The 26,186-nt window shown below is 46.4% G+C and overlaps 1 protein-coding gene across 8 annotated transcripts in view; it reads right to left on the bottom strand.

Annotated features, from left to right (window-relative positions):
* The window catches only part of RAI1 (retinoic acid induced 1), a 136,028-nt gene that overhangs the window by 66,361 nt on the left and 43,481 nt on the right, over positions 1 to 26,186 (bottom strand). For 7 of the 8 annotated variants that reach the window (XR_007776318.1, XM_050967846.1, XM_050967848.1 and 4 more), the window contains one exon: positions 17,048 to 17,143. The exons of the other annotated variant lie outside the window; for it this stretch is intronic. The gene's annotated coding sequence lies outside the window, so the exon portion shown is untranslated. The remainder of the gene's footprint in view (positions 1 to 17,047; positions 17,144 to 26,186) is intronic. 8 annotated transcript variants of the gene reach the window in all.

Below are 26,186 nucleotides of genomic sequence, written 5' to 3' on the forward strand. Positions count from 1 at the left end.
GCAGAGGACTTGGGAGTCTGGAGAGCCAGGTATCTATCAATGACTCCGGCACTGGCTCATGGTATAACATTATGCAAATCACTTAACCACCCTGTGCCTCAGTTTACCTATCTGTAACATGAAGACACTACTAATTGACCTTTGTGTCTTTGAGATCCTCCAATGCAAGGTGCTAGCTGGGCCCGATCCCGCAAGGCACTCGGGCCCAGATCCTCAAAGGCATTTAGGCTGATGAGAGCTGGGTTCCTAAGTCCCTTTGTCTCTTGAAAGGAGCTGAGTGTGCTCCGCTCACATGGAAGGACTGGGCTCTAGAAGTGCAAAGGCCAAGTTCTGCAGCCTTCCACCGACCCAAGCTCACGCTGGCATCAGTGGGCAATTGACTTGATTAAGGATTGCCTAATTCAGCCCGGCTTTCCTAGTACTACTGTCGTTAATAATAAATGCTTCCTGAGTAGAAACCGAGAGCCCGCCTGCTGCCTGTACTCCCTTCTGCTGCCTTTCACAGCCCTGGCTCCCCCGTGCCTGACTCTGCACCATCTCCACAGATAGCAAACAAGGCTCATGCTATATGGTACAGTACCTGCTGTTTGAATGTCAACACCTCATTTGTATGTCTTGATTGGCCCTTATCAGCCATGCTGTGCTACACCTGATTGCCGGCTGTCATCAAGGGGTGTCGTGGCAGTCTTCAGATGATAATTTTATTTAATTGGCCCTCTATTCAAAGAAAAAGAAGAACACAAAAAACAAAACAAAAAAAAACCCCAACCCTTTGTTTTGAAACATTAAAAGACAGCACATTATTAATAATATCACTAATAAGAAGGCTGGTATGTCGGGAAGCTATCAGCGCCGCTGGGGGAGGAAATCCTCTTCCACAGCCTCATTAGGGAATGGCTGGCTAACCCTGCAATGGCTGTACCCTCCCATGAGTTATGAGATCGTTTGCCCACCTGTGGATTCAATAAATTCCCTCTCCCTTTCGGACCATTACGCAGCCCTCCGTTTATGTCATGCTTGCCTGGGCCTCCTCCCTCGCACGTTCTAGCAAGTCACTGAGGCTTAAATTTCAATTAAGAAAGAGAAATAATTACCCACCGCTCCATATTTTCCTCTAAAATGGTAGCCAATGCCAGTAGACCAAGTCATCACTTCCTGTTGCATCCTGGCATGTAAGAATGGGCTGGTACGCGTGACGTTTACAGGGAGATTTCCAGTCTACAGGCTGCTCGCCAGCGGTGACCACTTACAAAATAAATGAAACGAGGGGGGCAGAGCTATCTGGCTGTGGGAGGCACTTGGGAAAAAAAGGACGTTTGCTCTCTTTGAAAGAGCAGGAACAGCCTGAGCCAGAGTCCCCGTCTTCCCCTCATTCCCATCACTTAAACTCGCCTTCTTCCCCGTTCCTGCTGCCTACGCCATAAGTTGCCCCTTTGGTCTCCTTGTCACAATCTCTCCAACTGCAGATTCCCACCATTCTCACTGTTGTGGACTCTCTGTTGTGTGTCAGAGGCTCTCCTCTCATCTGAATGGCACTGCACATTGAGATCTCTATAGTCCCATGGCAGAATTACTCAAAGACACAGTCCTCAGGAGCCCAGGCAATGGGTTAGCACCCTGGCCTTTCCCATCTGAACACCCTGAGTTTTATGCCTGGGCTTGGTCACAAGCGATAACGAGTTGGCAGTTCTTATCCTAGTCCCTATTTAGTCACATCAGGGAATCTTCACACAATTTCCTATGACTGGCAGCTTCCGCTCATGAAAACTGGGAATTGTAGGGGGTTGCTGAAGGTCAAGACTGAGATGCACTGGCAAAGCCCAGCATGGCTTTCAGGATTGGCGGCTCAGGGATGCTGCAGATTAGGATTGGGGCAGAGTGGCGGTGCTTTGTGCGGGGGGGGTGCGGGGAAAGATTAACAAGGGCTGTCACAGGTCAGGATGGAGGCGCACTGGCCAAGGTGGGAGACATGTGTGAGGGGAAGACTCAGGCCAATGTGAGTATCTGAAGAACTTTGTATTCACTCACCAATGTTACACATTACCAATGTGCGTTCCCTGAAACATGTTATACCACAGAAGATTTTGCAGGAGCAAGAAATGAGGGACACCAAGAACAGGACAAGGCGGGCCTCCAGGAAGCTCCAAAGATCTTTTCTAATGGGTGCAAATCCCATCAGTCAGGATGGCTCATATCCCAGAATTTTTTTCATCATTTCCCCACAGTTCAGACCTTGTAACATACAAATGTACTTGTTCTACCTTAGAAACAGGTTGCGCACAGCTTCAGTCTCCCACAACAAGCATTGTGGTTGGATAGCACAATCATCTACCAAGGTGAAATGGTGCTCTAGGAACTGAGGGGCTGAACATGAGCTCCCAATGTGATCCTTGGATGCATAAACTGGGACTCTCAAGTAGGAACTGATTATTTTACCTCTGTATTTAGCACTGGGGCGACCACTGCTGGAATACTGTGACCAGTTCTGATGTCCACCATTCAAGAAGGAAGTTGAAAAATTGGAGAGGGTTCAGAGAAGCGCCACAAGAATGATTAGAGTATTAGAAAACCTGCCTTATAGTGATAGACTTAAGGAACTCAATCTACAGTTTACCAAAGAGGTTAAAGGGTGACCTGATCCCAGTCTTTGGTTAAACTACTGCAAAAAAACGGTTACTAACCTTTCCATAACTGTTGTTCTTCGGGATGTGTCACACACGTCCATTCTAGTGTAGGTGTGCGTGCCCCAAGCACAGTCACCAGGATTTTTCCCCTTAGTGGCATCCATTGGGTCAGCTCCAGCACCCTCTGATAGTGCGCGCTCATTGCGCCGATATAAAGGGCCCTGCCAACCCCGCTCCCCTTCAGTTTCTTCTTGCCAACTGCCTCTGAAAAGAGGGAATGAAGGAGGGGTTTTGGAATGGACATGTCACGTGCAACACATCTTGAAGAACAACAGTTACAGAAAGGCTAGTAATCGTTTTTCTTCTTCAAATGCTTGCACATGTCCACTCCAATGGAGGTGACTCACAAGCGGTGGTCCAGGAGGTGGGTTCAGAGTTCAAGGACAGGCTGACGAGAAGGCTGCGCAGCTGAAACCGGCCTTGTCTCTATCCTGCTGTGTAATGGCCTACTGAATTGTGGACAGGCAAATCGAAGACCAGGCTGCAGATGTCCTGAATCGGGACTTGTGCTAGAAAAGCAGCAGAGAAGGATGCTTGAGACGTTGTGGAGTGAGCCGCTAGATTAGCTGGAAGCGAGATGCTCGCGAGTTTGTAACATGCCCGGATACAAGAAGTAAGCCATGATGAGATTCTTTGTGCAGAGCTAGGGAGACCTTTCATTCTTTCCTCTATCGCTAGGAAGAGCTGAGTGGGTCTGCAGGAAGGTCTGGTTCTTTATCAGTAGAAAGTCAGGTCCTGCCTCACATCCAAAGAATAGAGGTGCTGCTCCTCTCCATTCATGTGCGGTTTAGGGGAGAATACTGGCAGGTAGACTGCTTGGCCGCAGTGGAATTGCGACACCACCCTTGGAAGGAATGACAGGTGAGGTTGTAACTGGACTTTGTCCTTGAAGAACACCATATATTGGGGCAGGCTGGGGTGATGGCTACCAGGAAGGCCACTTTCCAGGAAAGGTGTAACAGTGAACACGTTGCTAGTGGCTCGACCAGGGACCCCATAAACTTTGCCAGGACAAGGTTCAGGTCTCAGTGGGGGAATGGGATCGCCAATTTACTGGTACACTATCTCCAGTCCTTTGGGAAAAAAACACTAGGAGAAAGTTTGCCTGAGCAATATGGGATTCCAACAACTGTCACAGTCGCTAAGAAGGAACTGAAGGGGAGCAGCGTTGGCAGGGCCCTTTATACTGGCTGTATGAGCATACGGCCCCAGAGGGCAATAGATACCACTAGGGGGAAAAAAATCCTGCAACTGTGCTTGGGATGAGCACACAGCTACATTGGAATGGACATGCACAAGCACTCGAAGAACAAAGAGTAACTATTAATGGAATGATGTCAAACTGGAGGGAGGTCTCAAGTGGGGTTTCACAGGGATCTGTTCTGGGTCCGGTGTCATTTAACATCTTTATTAATGACCTGGATGTAGGAATAGAGAGCATCCTGATCAAATTTGCAGATAACACAAAGCTGGGGGGCGGGGGAAGGTCTGCCAACACCTTGGAGGATAGAGCTAACATTCAAGGGGATCTTGATACACTGAAGAACTGGGCTATAAACAATAAAAGGAAATTCAACAAAGACAAACATATGGACCTACACTTAGGGAAGAAAAAACAAATGCACAAATACAAAATGGGGGAAAACTGGCTTGGCAGCAACGCTGCTGAGAAAAATCTGGGAGTTGTAGTGGATCACAACCTCAGTGTGAGTCAGCAACGTGATGCTGTTGCAAAAAAAAAGGCAAATACAATTTTGGGTTGCATTAACAGAGGCATAGCGTGCAAGTCACGGGAGCTGATAGTACCGCTCTACTCGGTGCTGGTTAGTCCTCAGCTGGAGTACTGTGTCCAATTTTGGTTACCAATGTATAGAAAGGATGTAGAGAAACTGGAAAGGATCCAGAGGCGAGCGACAAAGATGATCAAGGGGAGGTAATGCAGCCATACCAGCAAAGGCTGAAGGAACTGTGAAAAGAGGAGATGCAGTCTTCAAATACTTGAAAGGCTGCCATAACAAAGATTGGAAAAGTTGTTCTCTCTTGCCACAGAAGGCAGGGCAAGAGGCAATGGGTTCAAACTACAGCAGAGCAGATTTAGATGAAATCTCAGCAAAAACGTCCTAACAGTTAGAACAGTAGGACAATGGAACAGACTGCCTAGGGAGGCTGTGGAAGCTCCTTCACTGGAGGTTTTCAAAAGGAGGCTGGAGAGCCACTTGTCTTTGGTGGTTTAGACACAACAAATCCTGCATCCTGGCAGGGGACTGGAACAGATGACTTTCGTGGTCTCTTCTAACCCTATGATTCCAAGTATCTACCTGAGGAATAAATATTTGCTAATGGGCTCTTCCATCTAGCAGTGAAAGAGAGCTGGAAGATGAAGCTAGGCCAATTCAGACTGGAAATAAGGTGTCAAGTTTTCACAGTGAGAGTAATTAACTATTGGAACAACTTACCAAGGGTCATGGTAGCTTCTCCATCACTGACAACTCTTAAATCAAGATGGAATCTGCTCTAAGAATTATTTTGGGGAAGTTTTATGGCCTGTGTTATGCAGCAGGTCAGACTGGATGGTCTCTTCTGGCTTTGGAATCTATGAATTTATAACAAAAACCAAAACACTCTCCCCTACGGAAGACAATTGCCATGGTGGTGGAATACTGAAAACAGCTGTAATTTGGCCCATCACACATTTCTCCCCCTCTTCTGAACTGCTACATGTTGCTATCCCAAAAGACCTACCGCCACCAAAGAAAAAAACTACTCACACACCCCTAGTTTCAGAGGGGTAGCCGTGTTAGTCTGGATCTGTAAAAGCAGCAAATAATCCTGTGGCACCTTATAGACTAACAGACGTTTTGGAGCATGAGCTTTCGTGGGTGAATACCCACTTCGTCAGATGCATGCATCTGACGAAGTGGGTATTCACCCACGAAAGCTCATGCTCCAAAACGTCTGTTAGTCTATAAGGTGCCACAGGATTCTTTGCTGCTTTCACACACCCCTAGGTAACCTAAGCTGTACGACGTGCATACAGAAGAGAACTAAAACGAAGCCTCGTACGATAATCTTTATTTTTAATCACCCAGAGAATCGCACGCAACCGAAGTTCCACCAACACTGGTCCTGATTCTCATCACACTGTCATGAAAACATCAATGGCACGGGACTCAGCACTGAAAAAGCAATTAACACGAACTAGCTTAGCCCACATACTGTGATGATGGCTACTCTAGAGACATGACAGACAGATAGATATAGATATGTTAGTGCTTGGCAACGTCACTGAAATCTGCCTGTGACATCCTGTACTACAGTAGCTGTTACCTGAGTGAATAATAATTAAGCTTTGCACTTCTACATCTGAGGATCTCAACACGATTTGCAAATATTCATGTTGCCGCACTATCATCTCAGTACCGCCAACCTCAAGCCTTCAAAAATCATGAGTCAGGCCCAAAGCCAAAAGACAAGATTGGCTCAAAAATCATGAGATTTGATTACAGTATAATAAATGTGGTGTTCTTTTTATTTGTCTTCTGTTTTTTGAGCTCCTGGGGGTTTCCACCTTTTTCCTGCAACCTTAAGGGCTAGAAAAAAAATTTTAAATGAAAGCTGAGATCTAATGTAATCACCTGACTCCCGGAGCTGCGGATTTAATAAAAACATTGTGAGATATCATGAGACTGCAATAAAATCATGAGAGTTAGCAATACTGTTAAGGCCTATGATGCAGATTATCCCCATTTTACAGCCAGGAAAACTGAAACACACAACGGTTAAGTCATTTGTCTAAGACCACCCAAAACATTTCTGCGGGAAAGCCAGGGATAGTACGTAGGGCTCCTGTCTGCTCTAAACCACATTATCATCCTTCCTTCCCTGGGAAGAGAGACCAAAGCAAGACCACAAGTCTCTCAGGAATTCCTGTAATGTTAGACCCCAGCATGTGACTTCATGGCTCACACACGCTGGAATTATTTTGCAAACGACTCCATGTGCATTATGTGTACAGGGTATGCATTCAAAATTATAATACAGTGGCTTTTAAAGCCCCATCTAAATGCAAATCTAATTACGTTTTCCCCTGTCTGTTTGGCCAGCCAAACTGCAGAAACTAGTTTAACCAAAACACTGTTTACCTGAGTTTAAATACAGTTCCTTAACACCAGTTAAAATGTGTAGGAGACCTAAATTGCATGGAAGCCGCAGCATACAGCCATTCATGTTCCTACAAATAGATACGTTCCTTTCCTTACCACTGCAGCTAAGTGCCGCACAGTCTTAACCCCCCCTTCAAATGATAATTTATGATCCCTGACCCACTTACTCCTTCTAAATCAACCTGATCAATAGAGAAATCAGACAATCCTTTTAAGAAACGAGCCCATCTGATCCTTCCAGCTAATGATCTCTGCTCTTCTTATAGCTGTTTGCAGATATGTGGCATAGGCTGCTGAGAAGGGAAAAAAGGAAAAGGTTCTGAAAGCCATGGGGCAAAATGCTGCTTTCATTTACATCCAGAGAAAACTGGAAGTGATGCCACTGAAATCAACTGAATCATTTCTGATTTACATGGGTGTAACTGAGAGGAGAAACTCGCCTGTTCCTTCCTGAAAATGAGCACATAAGCTCCTCTCCCTGATCTATTAGGTGCTGTTCTGAACACTCCTGCAAACCTTATCTCAAATGCCAACTGCTGAGCTGCAGATTGCCTGAAAATGCTTGCTCCTAAAATGTGCCTCCTAATCAATCTCTCAGTCTCTCCTGCGAACAGTTGTGAACTTTCCCTTCCAAGACCCACAAATGTCTCTTATCTTGGACTCATTCATCCCTGCTCCTCCTGCAAATTGAAATCTCTCCTGATGGCTTTGCATCATGTCCCCTGCAAAGAAAACCCAGTGAAACAAAAACCAACCAACATCAACAGAATCCCGTCACCAGCTGGGCTTCAGCTGCTTGCTCTTGGTGTCTACAGCTGCACCTTAAAGACCTCCCAGAGGGCCTGGCACTATGACTTTCTGCTTTGGATTTTATAAAGGGAGCTCTAATAGGAGAGCATCTCTTTCGGAGTAAGACCATTGCTGTGCTATGTCCTCACAGCCTAAGTTACAGTGACTGCAAAACCCGGTTCCCTCCTGGGACCCCTTTATATCTCTTTGTCTCTTTACCAAAAGGTTACAAGAACATCTACATTCTGCCCACATATTAACTAAAGCTGTTTGTTAAAGAGGGGAAAAAATGTACAGTGCAATACATCCACTTCAGAACATTAAAAAAAAAAGAAGCAAATTTATACAACAGAGCCTCTGTATGGCTTCACTGTCCACCCTGATGTCTGTATTTAAGGAGTAGGGTCAACTAGCTAATATGGACGCATCACAGAACCCTTTACATCTTCACAGTAAATCAGCTCCTGAAATGACTGCACTGAGTATGGCCCCTACTTCTTTACATGCATGGGGTTATTTTTACATTTATTGCACCGCTAGAAAACCAGCCAGGGGAATTTCCTCCCCCCACCTTCTTTCTATCGAATACATACTCCATCCATTGCTCTGCCTGAGGCATCGGGTAGGGATTTCACTTATAATGCAGGCTATATATGCAAACACAAGAGAGCCCAGTTAATCTGTGAACCTCTTATAATTCATCTCTCAAATGCTGCAGATGGAGCTGGAACGTGCTGGGTGCTGGATACTCATTCAGGGGTTGATCCGGCTCCACTGAAGTCAGTGGGGGTTTGTCACGCACTTAAATGGGAACTCGTCCCTATCCACCTCCATGAATCACTGCAGCAAGGTGCTAAAGGCTCTCAATCCTTACTGAAATCAGCTGGAGTTGAGGGAGTGACGCAGCAGTCAGTATCTTCCAGGATTGAGCACAGAATGTACATTCAGAGCCCAAGCCACTACTGACTTGACCTAAATCCCGCCCCTAGTTTCAATGGGGTATACAGCTTTTCACTTCCTGTTTTGCTTAGCAGTGTTGTTATGAGCTTTTAAACAGTGTGTGTTTCCACTCAAGAAGCAGATGAATTTAAGCAGTGGGGTAACTGTCTCTTGCACACGAGAAGTTTCGGAAGTGGTCCTTTGGTGTAAAAAGTGCTGTCTAAATGTTACAGCAGCATTCAGCTGAAGGAAATAGACATGTTCACAACATCCTACAGGGTATCACTTTGGTGAACTATATCCTGCGAGCCCAAGGAGCAAAGATAAAGGGAGAGAAGTATTATTACAGGGCTTGCTATGAAATAGCAATAAAACCGCTTAAATGCCTCACTTTGGCCTCTACTGTGATTAATCTATGATTCCTTGGTCCTCTGCTTTGCTTCTTAGATCGTAACCTCTCTGGGTCCAGGCACTTCGTACGTGTTTGTACAGTATCTGGCACAATGCGGCCCCCATCCTCACTGGGACCTCACAGCACTGCCGCAACAGAACAACAATAACAAACGGCACCAATGCACAGATGAGGCATCTATAACTACCCATAGTGAATAGCAGTGATTATACCCTTTCTCTGGCTTTAGAAGGGAGACGACTCCATCGGACCATGTTATTAACATCTGCAGGGGAAAATTTATTTTCACTACAGAGTAGGTGCCCAGATTGATTTCAGGTAGCTCAATCTCTACACACACACTGAAGCCTTAAAGATCTCCTCACTTAACTCAAATTTACACCCCCACCTCCAAAATTCAGCGTCATCGTATCTGAGCTGGACAAGACAGATCTCTTCATAGGCAACAGTTCTGCAAGGCCTTCATTTCTCTTTTCCTTCCCTTTCAGTGATTGCTTTACTTCTCCCTACTTTCTTTCATCCATCTTCTCTTGGTCTTCCCCCTTTGCCTGTATCCACTCTTATCTCTTGTCCCATTTTCTCTTCAGCTCCTTGCTTGGTTTCACATTTTTTCCCCTAGTGGCATTAGTCCTTGCTCAGAAGCCAGACAACAGATAGAGAGGATGCTAACGCCAAACAGTCTTAAAATCTGACACAACATAATACAGGGCAGGACTGTTCTGTGGATCACATCACAATAGTCACAGTGAATTACAAGGTATTAGAGGACTCTACTGTTGTGTGTCTCATATAGCAATGGTCACGCTGAAGGACATGGTATTATAGGACTACACTTTTCTCAAGCGCATACGGCAACAGTCCTGGTGACGGGCCATAGTATTACTGACTATACTGTTCTAGAGATCATCTAGCAATAGTCACGGTGAAGGACATGGTTTTATAGGACTATGCAGTTCTGTAGCTTATATAGTAAGAGACATGGTGAAGGTCACGCTCTTCGGTGAATACAATGTTCTGTGGCCCATATCTCAACAGTCATGGGGAGGGATACAGTATTACAGGACTAAATCATGACCCCTCGCCTCCGTCTCAGCAATAAACCAGGTATTAGAACATTAGTGATGCATTCATTTTAGCAGTCAAGAGGCAGAACCATTTTTATAACAATTGTTCTTGTCTGCTGAATGCAGTGTTAACTTTTCATTTGCATGAACGCCATGTCTACACGGGGACAGGGACTGGAATGGTTCTTTCAGATCAGCTCCCCACACAGACCTTCTATTGTGGATAGCGTCCACACGCGGCCCCACAAGGAGCTATTCCGGAATAGCTTATTCCCCCATAGGGATTCTGGCCAATTTCCCTGTGTAGATAAGTCCTAAGGGCACTGCCCTGCCAGTGTAATTCACACTCCCTTTAAGGTAGTGAGCACAATAGCAAGTTTTAGCCATTACCATAAATGCAGCAAAAAAGGTATCCTCTGGTGAGACATCAAGCCGTGACTAACAATAGAGATGCAGTTAAAGCGAAGGAAGCAAAGTCTGACAGTAAGAAAGTAAAAAATAACCCCCAAAACTCAAGGGGTTTTACTGAAGATTATATTCCAAATTAAAACGAAACCAGCCCACTTTCATCTCATGTTTTATGTGAGCTGAAAACCTGGGGCTAACCAGAGTTTAGCCTCTTTGCACCAGGACTGAATTTGGAACCACATTATAAGGCATGACCCTACACTCCTGAAAACACCACAAAGCTACCATTGAACTCAATGGGAGTTCTTTTTGCATCAGGACTGCAAAGCTAGGTCCCTTAATGGAACAAATTTCACACACACACACACACACACACACACACACACACACACACACACCCCGCCCCATATAAATCTACCCTGTTACAACATTCTCATTGGCAGCTGTGGTGTAAATCACGCACGGCTTGACATATTTATGCATATTTAGCCCCAATGACATAACCATTCGTGATTTTTGCTTTCCCCATCCACTTGGGTATAATGCAGCCACCACAAATGCAGCTGAATAACTCTTGTTTCAAATAAGGCAGCACTACAGCATATTCCCTACATACCAAACACTACACAATGGGCCAAATTAATCTCTAATGTATCTCCACTGACATCAACAGAAGGATTTGGCTCGTTCTTTTAAATATGGCACCCTCCATTTTTTATTTCTTTTATGCTTGTGATTAGATTAAATAGATAGATAATCTATTTTCTATATCCATCCATCTAGACACACCGCTACCTCGATATAACGCCACCCGAGATAACACCGGATTTGGAGATAATGTGGTAAAGCAGCGCTCTGGGGGGGGGCAGGGCTGCGCACTCCGGTGGATCAAAGCAAGTTCAATATAACACGGTTTCACCTATAACGTAGTAAGATTTTTTGGCTCCCAAGGACAGCGTTATATCGAGGAAGAGGAGTATGTGATAGGAATTTCTCTGTCCACTCCCTAACTTCTTGGAGGCAAGTGGGATATATGCAAGAATGTCTCAATCAAGACATAATAATTTTAATTAGCGGGTGAATCATTTTCTGGGCTGATCTCCTTGGGGACAAAAAGGAAAGAATCTCCTTTAAGATTTCCATTTGCCTTGCTGCTCTGGTCCCCTCCTTTCCACTAGTGTATCTTCAATCTCAAACGCCGCATAAAAGGAAAAACGCCTTGATATTTTGCCTTGACTTTTGCTAAGACTGGGACACATAAGAGGGACTTTTGTTTTGTTTTTTAAACATTCAAGATCACCTTTTCCACAGGGGCAGGGGGAGGTAGAGGGCAGAAAGGAGAAACATTTTTTCCCCAGCTGTGATGCAAAGGCTGTTGACACCTTCCTTGCAGCCTGGCTGTTCCCCAAGGGCAGGGAGTTGAAAGGTTCACCTACATCAAGTCATAAGTAATGCAGCAGGAAGCTCAAATATACTGTAGGCAGGGAGGACCCGTAGCTAGGGACCAGCATCACATCCTTTGCAATTGGTGCTTATCCTGCATCCTCCTCCTATTCCATGGATCCGGAGCATAGGACAACGTCTCTCTCTCTCTCTAAGTGAAAGTGTGATGCAGGAACTTCACAGGCACTGACTGACTGCAATTATTGACTGCCTGCTGCAAAGGCTCTCTTTTTCCTTCCCACTCTTCTCACTTGTTTTCGTCTGTGCAGCAGAGTGTGAGCCTTCGGAGAGTACTGCTGCTGGAAAAGGCTGGGACTCACGGAACGTTGGCTTTTAGCAATCACTTTCATGGGGGGAGCAGAGGGTGACCAGACAGCAAGTGTGAAAAATTGGGACAGCGGGTGTGGGGGGGTAATAGGACCCTATATAAGAAAAAGACCCAAAAATCAGGATTGTCCCTAAAAAATCGGGACATCTGGTCACCCTAAGGGAGCAGTACGTGTCCAGGTCCAGTGACAGAAGCTTGGCTATCTCCAACACCCCCACCTCACCCCGTTTCAATCAGGGAGATGCACTTAAGCCACAAGAAGCCTTCTCCTCTCGGCCTCAGCCTGCTTGTGCTTTTCTGAAGCTCTCAAGATGCTAGGGGAGAGGAGAGAATGGAAAGTAGCAAAAGGGGGAAGGATTCTTCTTATCTGAACAGTCTGCCCTTCTGTGGATTTTCCTCAAAAGTTCTCGAAGTGTTTGACAAACGTTTATTGCCTACCTCAGGCCTAATTAGGTGTCACAAGGCCCATTTGATAGATGGGGAAACTGAGACACAGAGTGACCAATTGAGTTGCTCAAGATCACCCAGAGAGTCAGTGGCCTGGCCAGGAACAGAAGGTCTGAGTTCAGACGCCCCCTCTCCCTGCATTAACCACAAGAGACACCGGGACCAAACACTGGACTCATTAAAATCAACAGGAGTTTAGCCATTGACTCAAATTTGGCCTTAATCAAAAGACAATTAAAAGCTGCAGAGCTGTTGAAGGACAGGTTCTTGTAGCTCATGTATCTACGCAATTCCCGCAGGTGATGTCAGGTGCCCAACTAGAGGTTTTCCTATACTGGAGATCTATAGAGATGACACAAAAGTGGAGTTCCCGCTTCCGTGTCAAAGGAGAAGAACTCTAATATGGAGGCTGAGAGACTCAAGGCACGTCTACAGATACAGTGCTGCGGTACACCCGGTGAAGATGCTCTATGCTTACGGGAGACAGCTCTCCCATCGGCATAATAAAAGCCCCTCCACGAGAGGCGTAGCCATGTTGGTGGGAGAAGCACAGTCCACACCAGCATTTATGTCGGTGTAACTTTTCTCTCTCAGGGAGGTGGTTTATTCACACCCCTGAGCAACATAAATTAAACCAACATAAGCTGCAGTGTAGACACAGCTTTAGTCTTTGCAAAATGCTTTGAGATTGTCACAGGACAGGCGCTAAGTAGTGTTATTTTGTACAGCAGTGCCTGAAATTAAACCCAACTCCACGTCTGTGACACCCTGTAATGGAAGGACAGGCACCAATGATATAGAATCTGTAGCTTCTGATGCATCACCGTGAATGTCAATATGCAATTCTTTAAGTGAGCTGAAGTCTAGGTTAACTGCTTCCCTTCATTCTAAACCTACCTATTGATGGTATTTCTAAGGAAGTGTTTAAGCACCAAGCTTTCCCCTTCTCCCTGTATTATGTAAGTCTGCAGCCTTGCAAACGGCAAATATCACAGAGCAAGAGCCGATTGTGCTCCTGATTTTTAAATCTACATCTAAATTGTAGCTGCAAAAGGTTTCTAGCGGTGGGAGAGGAGCAAAAGTGGAGTGAGTCAGTGGGGCTTAAGAACTGGCACACCTAGGAGTCTTATCAGGCAAGCCTCTCTGCTGCACAGAACCCGACCAGCCTAGTCATTGCGTTCTGCACTGCTGTTCAGGAGATGCCAGTTCAGCTCCCAGGTTCAGCCCCATTTTTACCCAGAGTGGCAAAGGGGATGCAAATGCTATGGACACTCAGTAGCAATCTCTAGCTGATTAAGGAGCAGCATTACTAGGCATCTTAGTGGATACCATTGTATACTCCTCGTTGGCCAAGTTGGCTGTCAAGCAGTGCCTGGGTGAGGGACACCAGGAACATGGGGGGAAAGGACAGAATCACACTGGCTGTGACAAGGATACTCTCAGATGACCCCTTAAATTAATCCAAACAATTATATGACCACTCAGCAAAAGAGATCCGACATGCGCACAGCAGGGGCAGGAGTGGTGTCTATGGTTCTTCAAGAGGTCCGCCAATCCCCTAGAGACAACTCCCCGCCCAAAAGGGGCAGATATTATTATATGGGAGGAAGTGATCACAGTGAGAAAGGAAACAGTGAACCGAGTCCTACATTATGGGCTAGATCCCCCTCGCCTCAGCTGTGACTGAGCTCTGCTCAGTGCAGAACCTGAGAAGGGGGCAAAGGTAGCTGTACCCCAACTTTTTGCTCCCTCTTCCAATCCCGGGGCTGGCCCAGGGCCAGTTTGGCTGTTGACACAATTTAGAGCAGTCTCAGGGCTGCTACAGTTTGCTTGCAGCCGTAACAGCCCCTGGGATGGCGGCACAACTCCGGCCTCATTCCCATTCCCCAGTCGCACTCCTCCTATGCTGGCAGTTGGCCGTGCCAGCTCTATGCCCCTGGTGAATTCCTGAACACAAGGGGAATTCTCAGCTGGCTGCATAGGAGAACTTTAAGTCTGCTTTGCACTGCTCCACTGGGGAAAAGCAGACTTGGTGAGGCTGAGGATCTGAGCCCATGTACCCAATAGAAGCTTTGCTACTACTTGGGTCCCAGCTCCTACGTCACTTCCCCTGCTCCGCCTCAGAAAGGGTGCGTGCATATCGCAGGGGCCCGTGTAAATTTCACTCTCGAGTCTCATCAGTGACCTCGACCTCAGTGACGATACTCTGCATTTACACCACTATAACTGAGATCAGAACCTGGCCCTTAGTGTCCCACGTAGCCTGAAGGACATGCAGGCAGGGAGATCGCCTATTTTTAATCCTTTGAATCCCAGAGTTATTTTACCAGGGTGTCTCTTAGCTGACCGTGGTGCATCCATCAGAAAACGCCAGGCCTACCCAACCAAAAATAGCCTGCGTACTGGGCCATTTACAATGAGGAGATGCCCTGGCTGTGTACTGGGGCACCTTGCCTGCCAGGGGCCAAAGTGGGGGGTTTAAAAATAGTGTGGCTCTCTCACACACACCAAAAAAACTCCAAACCCAGACCGAGGCAGGAATAACAAAAGCAGTGATCAGTAAAGAATATCCCAAGAGGCTGTAAGTTCTTCAATTAGAGCTCTCATTATAGGCCGAGAAACTCCACTCTCTTCTGTACGGCTAACACATTTTTTTTTTCCTTTTAAAGAAAAAAAGGGAGGAGGGGAAAGAGGAGGAACGCTGAATCCTTAATGCAACAGACAGGTCTGCTGAGATTCACTTTGGCTCTTATTTTGACTTTCATCTAAAAGAGCTGCCCTGGGAATCCATTAAGTCCAATTTAAATCGACTCTCCGCCCCTATGCTTTCTCCCCGCCCTGCCCAACCCACCCCCCCCTTCTCCCCTTGGAAACAAACAAACAAAACGAGCAGGGGAGGGGGGAGGAGCAGGGAAGGCAGAGCCTTGCAGGAATGGTTTTTTTTGAATTTTGAAAGATGTGCTCCAAGGAGTTCATCCCTCCCAAGGCACTTAACAGATTTTTATTGCTGCACAAAAATAAAATCCAGAACGGTGGCCACACTTGGATAAGGTCTCAGTATTAGTATCTCAATCACCACCTTTCTCTGGCTGATAAGGTTTCATGGGCTCATGCTGTACTTTTGGTTCCTAATTTTCACGTGTTTTTTCTCTCCTATCTTTTTTTTAATTATTATTAGCTGGCTTTGTAACAATATCAGCCAGTAAAGTTTGAATGGATCTGATTTCATGTACCACTTCAGTTCCGGTTTTCCTCTGCTAGTTCGACAGTTGCAAAAATCATTCTTTGCATTCAAAAAAATCAAATTCCATTCCACACACACGCAAGCCCCCGTGAGCTGCTCAGTAATGATAGAGAATGGACAGCCCCCCTTGGCTGTCATGTACTACACGGTCATTCAAGCGCTGCTTCTGTAGTATAAGCACTTTTCCAACCCCCCGCTCCCCCCCTGCGCCATACACACACATTCTGCATTGCACTCTATTCATATGTTTTCAATCATTGCCATTTCTTTATTTAAAACAAAAGCTTTCTCGCTCTGTCTCTCACACACACACATTCTGAAAAGTGAAATCTCTATAAGGGGGCTGTGAGTTGGTTGTTTGGGTTGTTTTTTAATGACAATGGACGGGTTTTGTATAAATTTGCCATGGGAAAGGAGGAGCAGGAGAGCATGTGAAAGTCTCACGGAGGGGGTTTCCGAACACCCAGCCAGATGTGCAAATCCTGGGATTACTCATATCTCGGCTAGAACAATTTTTTCTGGCAGGCGCGCCTGATACACACCAAATCAGCGAAAGACAACAAATCAAATCAGGGTTCGCACACAAAGACAACAGCAATGATTGTGGGACGCTGGGGCTCATCAGTGCTGGAACTTTTTAAAGTAGAAAAACATGCACATGAATAACTCTACCACTAAAAAAAACCTCCTTGACAGACCTCGTTCGCATATACATCTGTAAACTCCAGTTTTTATTATTATTTCAACTTCCAAAAAGTGGGGGGGCGAGACTAGCGACATGAAGAAATCTCTGTCGTATACACACACAGACGCACAAATATTCAGTCTCAGCTGTATCTCTGTTCAGATGCCCATTACCAATAAAGTCACTACAAATTTGCAACAAATTTAAACCCCTTTTTTAATTATAGAAAAAAAACACACACGCACAAAAAAACCCCAAATATTGCAAGCAGGACACAGACAAACTCGGCAATGCCAGAAACATACGGTGTAGTCTCAATTGAAAAGGGCAGCAAGTTGCACAAGAGAAAAATAAATCAGGAAAAAGCGCTAGAAATTCCCAAAGAACATTTTGCAGACCCTCCAGTGAAAAAAGGCACAAAGATGTAGCTGGTAACAATACCTGCAATGTTTCTTGTGCTCCTCTCTCTCTTTCACTCTCCCGTGCTGTCTTTCTCTCTCCTCCTCCTCTTCCAGAACACAGTAGCCAGATTAGATCCTTAGGAAAAAAAATGTGAGAAATAGCACAATTCTTTTTTTTTTTTTTTTTTTTTTTTGCTTTCCTTCTCAGCAACCCTTCTAAGCTCCTTCAGTAGCCATTATTCATGGACCACTAGGGGATATAAGGTAATTAGAAACGGCCCTATAGAATCCAGCCTGAAAATTTAATGCCAGTGGTAGGAGTGGTTGGGGGGTTTGGCTGCAGGCTGCTACACCAGACAGGAGGGCGCTTTGGTGGAGCTAGGGAAGAGGTGAGGGTTGGGGGTAGAGGGGAAGGAAAGGAAGAGAGCGTGGTTTGTCTGATCTCTCGACAGAGATGTCAGGTCACTGGGCAGAATGGCCAGAGATGCAGAGGGGCTAGTGACAGTGTGTGTCTTATTATTATTAATTATTATTATTATTATTATTATTGAGTGGGTAGCAGGCTTGCCTTGCCTGTGTGATCTATGCTAGGTTTGTGTGTGTGAGTGTGTGTGCGCGTGTTTGTGCCAGGAATAGCAATCAGCAGCAGAAGCAGCACACAGAGCACAAAAATGCCATCATGCAGGGTCAACAGAAAGCTGCAGACATTTTTTTTTTTGGCTTAATCCTCTAGAGGAGGAAGAGAGAAAAGGAGGAAGGAGGTTGCTAGTTCCTTTATAGTTTTTCATTTTTCTTTCCTCAGTCTCAAGTGGTCACATTAACAACAAAAAAACAAAACCACCCACCCACCCAAACATCCCAGCTCCGAACTAAGCCTGCATCAGAGAGATACAGAACAGTCTTGAGGTCTGAGGCTGTGTTTCATTTTTGAATGGAATGATCAGATAGGTGGACGCGTAAGGTAGCTGGGAAAAGAAAGAGCGTGGCAGAGAGGGGGCGGAGAAATGAGAACAAATCACACCTGCAGCTTTCTCTGTTCTGCGTAGCCAGCTGCAGCCAAGGCAGTGACTGACAGGAAAAATACAGAAGCTCGGACTCCAAGCTTTGTGCATCTGTTGGGATTTAGGTGGATGGTGGCTGGCAAATTAGATCTGACGGCAGCTAATCTCCTTGCATGGTGGTTTTAGGTTTTGTGTTTGGAACGAGGGACGGGGAGCATTAACAAAGACCAATCCTTCCCCATGCACCTCTTCTAAATGAAAAATCATGAGAGAAACAAGGATGTTAGGCACTGCCAGGTTAAAGGAAATCAACGGCTCTATGAAAAGTTTCAAAACCAGAGGAATCACCATGACACTGCAGACCATTGGTCCCCAAAGCCAGGTGTCCTGCTTCCAAGTGTCCCATGCTGGCTGCCCCAGAGGAAGTTGTAAAACCCTCTTACTACAGTTCTTTGGGTCATACTCGCCCATGGGGACAGTGGGAACTTTTGCCTGACCCCAGCTGGTGATCAGATGATGCCCGGAATATGATGATTGATATCCCCTTCTGCAAGTGCTACTCTTATTTTTTTTACGCTACTAAGTTATTTGCCTCAATGATCTCCCATGGCAGCAAGTTTCAGGGTTTAATCGTAAATTGTGAAAAAGAGAATTCACTAGGATCCATTTCCAGTCTGTTGGCTTTTAATTTCACATAGAACCCCCTGTTGATGAATTATGGGGTAGAGTACATAGGAACCTTCTTTTCACTATTATTTTTTGTATATATTCAGAGATCAAACAATAAATAGAGATCAATCCTCATAAGGCGGCAAAGGTTTGACTATTAGTCGTCCATGAAGTCCAGAGTCATTCAAAATATCTCCTCCTTCACCCAATTTCCCACTCCTTGGGACTGTTCTTCTCCCAGCTGTCTTCTCCTCCTCCCCACTCCTCCAAGCTCTCTCCTAGCTCCAGACCCAGTTGGGCTGGTTTATTCTCTAACATAATATACTATAACAAATCTGTGATCACTTAGGACTTCACAAGTGTCACATTGCTGTACACTCCAGCCAGTCAGAACTTCAAGGCAGTAGTGGGGCTAGCACTCAGATCCTCTTAATCCAAAAACACAGATCCCTTTCTACCACTTGACCTGAAAGAAAGTCTCCTTTAGCACTTAGCAGCAGAGGGGCTATGACCCATAGCTGGACATTTTTGATTCCACAAAGCAGACGGGAGACACACACTAGTTAATTCATCACAAAAAATTTTTTTCTAGTACCGATGTACAGCTCCTTGGTCTATAGTTTTTAGGTCACCTTTGAGACCCATAAAATATGCAGTATTGTCAACTCTATCATACTCTCTTAAATCCCCAGCTCCTGGAATCATGTGATTGCATGAGAATCTCAGCTTTTGTAGTTGTTAAGTTTCTAGCCCTCACACTTTCGGAGAAAAGCTTGACTATGTGAACCTTAAAAGTCCAAAAGTCAGAAGGCAAATTAAAACAATCCAAAATGTACTATTTTTAAAATCTCATGATTTCAGAAGTGTCTGCCTCATGATTTTGGGATGTTTCAGATTGGCAATGCTGACTATGGTTCAACATTGCTTATCCGTTGATGTACTGGTACAGTAGCTATTTTAATGATACGTTACAGCTGTCTCAGTCCGATCCAATGGAAGTTTTGCTTGAGTAATGACTATAGCTCATGCCTCTGCTTATCAGATTAATTACTTTATTCTTTAGCTCCTTCAGCTACCCCAAGTGAATCATACCGTCCAGTTGCGATGAATGGGTGGTTGGGGTCCACCTTTGTTCCTGGAGTACTGCTCAAGCAGCACATGGAGATATCAAACAAAGCCCATTCTTCATTTTCAAGATCGTGCAACAGTGGGTTATGGTTCTCTTGCTTATCACAGTCAGTGACCAGCACCAAGCAAATGACCGCCATTGCCAAGGTACCATGAATACAGGGAACGATAAGACACTCTAGTGCATGGTACAGAAAGAACCACCTCCCTGCTTCACACTTATCACAGTCCCTTGTTCCACACCCAGCTCTAGAGGGCAGAGTTCACTAGGGTAATAAGAGGCAACGGCTTCCCTTCAAGTAACACACCCCCGTTGCACCACCACTTCTCAAGCTGTTAGAACAACGCCAGCCGAGTTCTGTCAGCGTCTCACCTTTGCTACCTACAAACAGTAACTGCCCCAGTTGTGATCTGCTGGGCTGGGAGCTCCACTGAGTCTCCCACGGGGCTTTCTGTTTCCCAGATATTGAATTCATTTCTTGTCATTTCTCTTTAAGACATAGGCTCTTCGTTCTGCAGATTTCCTCTTCAATTCCAGTTTACACCTAACCTCACAAAGTTTACATTCTGTTCTATTTCCATTTTCTCAGGGATACTTGGTTTGAAACAACCCTCCTACCTTGCCATCTCGCTGTACCGTTTACTTCTTGTCCTTTGATTCCTTATTCGTAGAGAATATTCAGCCCTTCTCTGATTCCAGTAAAGTATCTTATGCAGTCTCCAAGCTGAGCCGATGGATTTCCATTTCCTAACTTTGTCCTTCAGGCTGTTTTCTACTAGCTTCCTCATTCTGAAAAAAATCCTCACAGCGTTAACTCCCGGTGTGATTGCATCTGCAAGGATGTCGAACCTTAATTATCTGTGGTCACTGTTATCTGTGTCCAGTCACACTTCACTTCTTCGCCCAACTCCTGTGCTTGAGTCAGAATTAGGTCACAAGTCACCTCTCCTCTTCCAGAACAAACTGTTCCATGACCCAATAGCTCATGATCTTGAGAAATTGTTTCTCCAAATCATGTCTTCGTGTGACGTTCAGTTTATATTCAGGTAGCTAAAGCCACCCATTTTTACTGTTTTGACTAGAGTTTGTTCCCTCCCTGACTTCTCACCAGGGCCGGCTCCAGCTTTTTTGCCGCTCCAAGCAGAGGAAAGAAAAAAAAAAAAGAAAAATCCGATTGAGCTGCCACCAAAGTGGAAGACAGGGAGTGAAGGACCCACCTCTGAATTGCTGCCGAAGACTGGACTGATTGGGCTGCCAGAAAAGTGCCGCTGCGCCGCTCCAACAACAGGTGCACTGCCACCCCCTTCTATTGGCCGCCCGAGGCACCTGCTTCCTTCGCTGGTGCCTGGAGCCAGCCCTGCTTCTCACAGCACTCGGTATTCCCCACCCATGTTCTGATCCAGAAATTGATGCCACAACTCACTGTTTTCATGACCTTCAAATTATATCTACAGGGATTCAGCCTCGTGACTACACATCCCCTCCCCCTGCCCCACTACATGGACGCACTTGTGTAGCTAGGAATTACATCAGCCCAATGGTTATTCTCATCACAGATTTCAGAAATGCCAGTTAACGTCCAAGCCTTCTTCCAGTGCAGGCTGGTACAACTTCCCTTCTTGCTTTTAAGCTTCTCACCCTGTTACAAATAAGGATGACAAATGGTGACAGAGCAATCTGCCCATTTTCCATAACTCTTTTTGCCAAACTCTTATCTTATTGGACGGCTCCTCCTGGACCCCCTCCTCCAACCATAGTCACTGCCTTATTCTCTGCCATCCAGAGCAGATTTCCTTGTCCAGCATAAGTGAGTCTTGGCACCTGCTTCTCATTTAAATAACTTTAATTTTCTTCATTTGTCAGCCGTCAAGCTCTCAGCTGATTCCAGTGGAGACTTTCTGCGCACCCTGTCCCTTCCTCAAAGGCGTTCCCCTCCGTCTAATCAGCTCAAATCCTGCACTCCAGTTTCAGCCTAGCTGGGGCTACATGGAACCAGAAGCATGTCAGAGGAAGCCACTGTAGAGAATTTGGACTTCAACAGTCACCATCAGAATGATCTAAATTTAGTTTCCAGGACTTCCTTTCTGCAGTTCCTGACGCCACTGCTGCTGACGTACACTGTGATCGCAGGCTCCTCCCCAGTCCTAAGGGACGGAGCCTGCACCTACACACGTCACCAGGAATTTTGTCATTCACTTGAGTGTGCGTAGGATGGGACGTAAAAGGCTGAGCCTGACGCTCCTCTCACTTATGCCGGTTGTACACCACTGACTTGAATGGGGTTACTCCGGATTTACACCATAAGTGAGCGGTGCATCAGGCCCCATCTATACACCTTGGGTATGTCTACACTACGGGATTATTCTGATTTAACAGAAAACGTTTTTTTAAAACAGATTGTATAAAGTCGAGTGCACGCGGCCACACTAAGCACATTAATTTGGTGGTGTACGTCCATGTACAGAGGCTAGCGTCGATTTCTGGAGTGTTGCACTGTGGGTAGCTATCCCATAGTTCCCACAGTCTCCCCTGCCCATGGGAATGCTGGGTTGAGATCCCAGTGCCTGATGGGGCAAAAAAATTGCCACTGGTGCTTCTGGGTACAGCCTCACCTCTCCCTCCATGAAAGCAGCAGACAACCGTTTCGCGCCTTTTTTCTGGGGGAACTGTGCAAACGCCATAGCACAGCAAGCATGGACCCTGCTGAGCTCAAGACAGCAATCATAGACGTTTTAAAGACCTCCCGCATTCTCGTGCAGTCAATGCTGAACCGGGACCTGCAAAGCCAGGCGGGGAGGCAGCGGCTACGGCAGCGTGGCGACAAGAGCGATGAGGACATGGACACAGAATTCTATCAAACCGCGGGCCCCTGCGCTTTGGAGATCCTGCTGGTAATGGGGCAGGTTCTAGCCATTGAACGCCGATTTTGGGCCCGGGAAACAAGCACAGACTGGTGGGACTGCATAGTGTTGCAGATGTGGGACAATTCCCACTGGCTGCGAAACTTTCACGTGTAAGGGCACTTTCACGGAACTTTGTGACTTGCTTTCCCCTGCCCTGAAGTGCCAGAATACAAAGATGAGAGCAGGCCTCACAGTTGAGAAGTGAGTGGCAATAGCCCGCTGGAAGCTTGCAACGCCAGACAGCTACCGGTCAGTCGGGAATCAATTTGGAATGGGCAAATCTACTGTGGGGGCTGCTGTGATGTAAGTAGCCAAAGCAATCACTAAGCTGCTGCTACGAAAGGTTGTGACTCTGGGAAATGTGTAGGTCATAGTGGATGGCTTTGCTGCAATGGGATTCCCTAACTGCGGTGGGGCGATAGATGGAACCCATATCCCTATCCTGGCACTGGAATACCAGGGCACCCACTACATAAACCGCAAGGGGTACTTTTCCATGGTGCTGCAAGCACTGGTGGATCACAAAGGACGTTTCACCAACATCCACGTGGGATGGCGGGGAAGGGTTCATGACGCTCGCGTCTTCAGGAACACTACTCTGTTTAAACAGCTCCAGCAAGGGATTTACTTCCCAGACCAGAAAATAACAGTTGGGGATGTTGAAATGCCTGTAATTATCCTGGGGGACCCAGCCTACCCCTTGATGCCATGGCTCACGAAGCCATACACAGGCAGCCTGGACAGTAATCAGGAGCTGTTCAACTACAGGCTGAGCAAGTGCAGAACGGTGGTAGAATGTGCATTTGGCCGTTCAAAGGCGCGCTGGCGCACATTACTGACTCGATCAGACCTCAGCCAAACCAACGTCCCCATTGTTATTGCTGCTTGCTATGTGCTCCACAATCTCTGTGAGAGTAAGGGGGAGACCTTTATGGCAGGGTGGGAGGCTGAGGCAAATGACCTGGCCGCTGATTACGCACAGCCAGACACCAGGGCGATTAGAAGAGCACACCAGGAAGCGGTGCGCATTAGAGAAGCTTTGAAAACCAGTTTCATCACTGGCCAGGGTACAGTGTGACTGTTATGTTTGTTTCTCCTTGATGAAATCCCCTCCCCCCGCTTGATTGACTCATTCCCTGTAAGTCACCCCCCCTTCGATCACAGCCTGCTTTCTAAGGAAATAAAGTCACTCTGATTCAAAAATCATGTATTCTTTATTAACTAATTATAAAAAGAGGGAGACAACTGACAAGGTAGCACTGGTGGGGTTTGGGAGGAGAATAGTATGGAAGGAAAAGGCCACTAAAAAAATTTCATAATAATAAGAGCCTATTGGTTGGGCTGTCCACTGAGGTGGAGTGGGCGGGTGCACGGAGCCTAACCCGACGAGTTCTTACTCGTCTGGTGGGTGAGGAGGCTAAGGAACATGGTGAGGAGGGAGGGTGGTTACACAGGGGCTGCAGCGGCACTCTGTGATCCTGCTGCCGTTCCTGAAGCTCCACCATATGCCGGAGCATGTCAGTTTGATCACGCAGCAGCCCCAGAGTTGCATCCCACCACCACTGATCTTCCTGCCACCACCTCTCTTCTCGAGCGTCTCTCCTGTCCTCACGTTGGTCCCTCCTGTCCTCACGCTGGTCCCTCCTGCCCTCACAGTCACTGGCATCTTTCCTGTATTTTGCTACTATGTTCTTCCACTCATTCAGATGAGCTCTTTCATTGTGGGTCACTTCCATGATTTCCAAAAACATTTCTTCTTGCGTCTTTTTTTTCCGCCGCCTTATCTGAGATAAGCCTCCCTACTCTGTCCCGAAGGCTGAAAAATTTGCAGCTGCATGAGGGAGGGAAAAAAGGGAGAGAAGTATTTAAAAAGATACATTTTAGAGAACAATGGTCATACTCTTTCATGGTGAACAACACGATTCACCTTACATAGCACATGTGTTTTCACTACAAGGTTTCATTTTGCATCTTAATATTGAGTGCCTGTGGCTTTGGTGTTACAGATCACAGACACAGGTCCGGGCAGCAGAATTCGGCTTGCATGCGGCCATGGTAAGCGATTGTCTTTCGCTTCTGCAGCCTTCATCTATTCAGCACCCTCCTTTCCCAAATAGCAAGCAAAGCCCGTTGAGTGCTGCTTCATTCCTGTTAACGTGCAGCAGCAGAAACCACCCCGTGGCTGGTATCATGGAAGATCACTGCTAAACACCCCCTTTTCCCCCCTCCCCACAACCGTGTGGCTGGTAGCAGGAAAGATCCCTGCTAGCCAAACGTGGAAAAGCTCAGCGCCAGTCGCACTCCCCCCACTTGGCTACCTGCAGGGAAGGTTTTCTTTTAAGCCACAGGCAAACAGCCCAGTAGGAATGGCCATCTCTGTCCCCTTACTTAAATTCTTGAATTTCAACCAGGTTACCATGAACGGTATCACTCTCCTGAGGATAACACAGCGAGATAAAGAACGGATGTTGCTTGAATGCCAGCAATCACCGGGACCATACGCAGCTATGCTTTGTCATGCAATGATACCAGATTACTTGCTACATGCATGGCGTGGTCAAGTGTCCTACCATGGAGGACGGAATAAAGCAGCACTGCCGAGAAACCTTCTGCAAAGGCTTTTGGAGTACCTCCAGGAGAGCTTCATGGAGATGTCCCTGGAGGATTTCCACTCCATCCCCAGACATGTTAACAGACTTTTACAGTAACTGTACTGGCCGCGAATGCATCCCAAGTCCTCAGGGCAAATTAATCATTAAAAAACACTTGCTTTTAAACCACGTCTTATATTTACAAGGTACACTCACCAGAGGTCTCTTCCATGGCTTCATTGTCTGGGCTAGTGGCTTGGGAGGGCCGGGAGGGTAATTCCATCAGGGTGAGAAAAAGCTCCTGACTGTTGGGGAGAACAGAGTGCTGTGTGCTCTCTACAAGCTCGTCCTCCTCATCTTCCCTATCCGCAGAATCCTCAGCCATGGCTGCGATTACCACCCCCACCTCGGAATCCACGGACAGGGGTGGGGAACTGGTGGCGGACCCCCCTTAGAATTGCATGCAGCTCAGCGTAGAAGCGGCATGTTTTTGGCCCTGCCCCGGACTTTCCATTTGCTTCTTTGGTAGGCTTGTCTGAGCTCCTTAAAACTTCCACACGGTACTGCACTGAGTCCCTGGTGTGGCCTTTCTCCATCATGGCCTTGGAAATTTTTTCAAATGTTTTTTCATTTTGTCTTTTGGAACAGAGTTCTGGTAGCACGGAATCCTCTCCCCATACAGTGATCAGATCCAGTACCTCCCGTGCGGTCCATGCTGGAGCTCTTTTTCGATTCTCAGGAGACTGAATTGTTACCTGTGCTGACGAGCTCTGTGTAGTCACCTGTGCTGGTGAGCTCTCCACGCTGGCCAAACAGGAAATGAAATTCAAAAGTTCGCGGGGCTTTTCCTGTCTACCTGGCCAGTGCATCTGAGTTCAGATTGCTT

Source organism: Gopherus flavomarginatus, chromosome 9 (genome assembly GCF_025201925.1).
Source record: "Gopherus flavomarginatus isolate rGopFla2 chromosome 9, rGopFla2.mat.asm, whole genome shotgun sequence".
Taxonomy (NCBI): domain Eukaryota; kingdom Metazoa; phylum Chordata; order Testudines; family Testudinidae; genus Gopherus; species Gopherus flavomarginatus.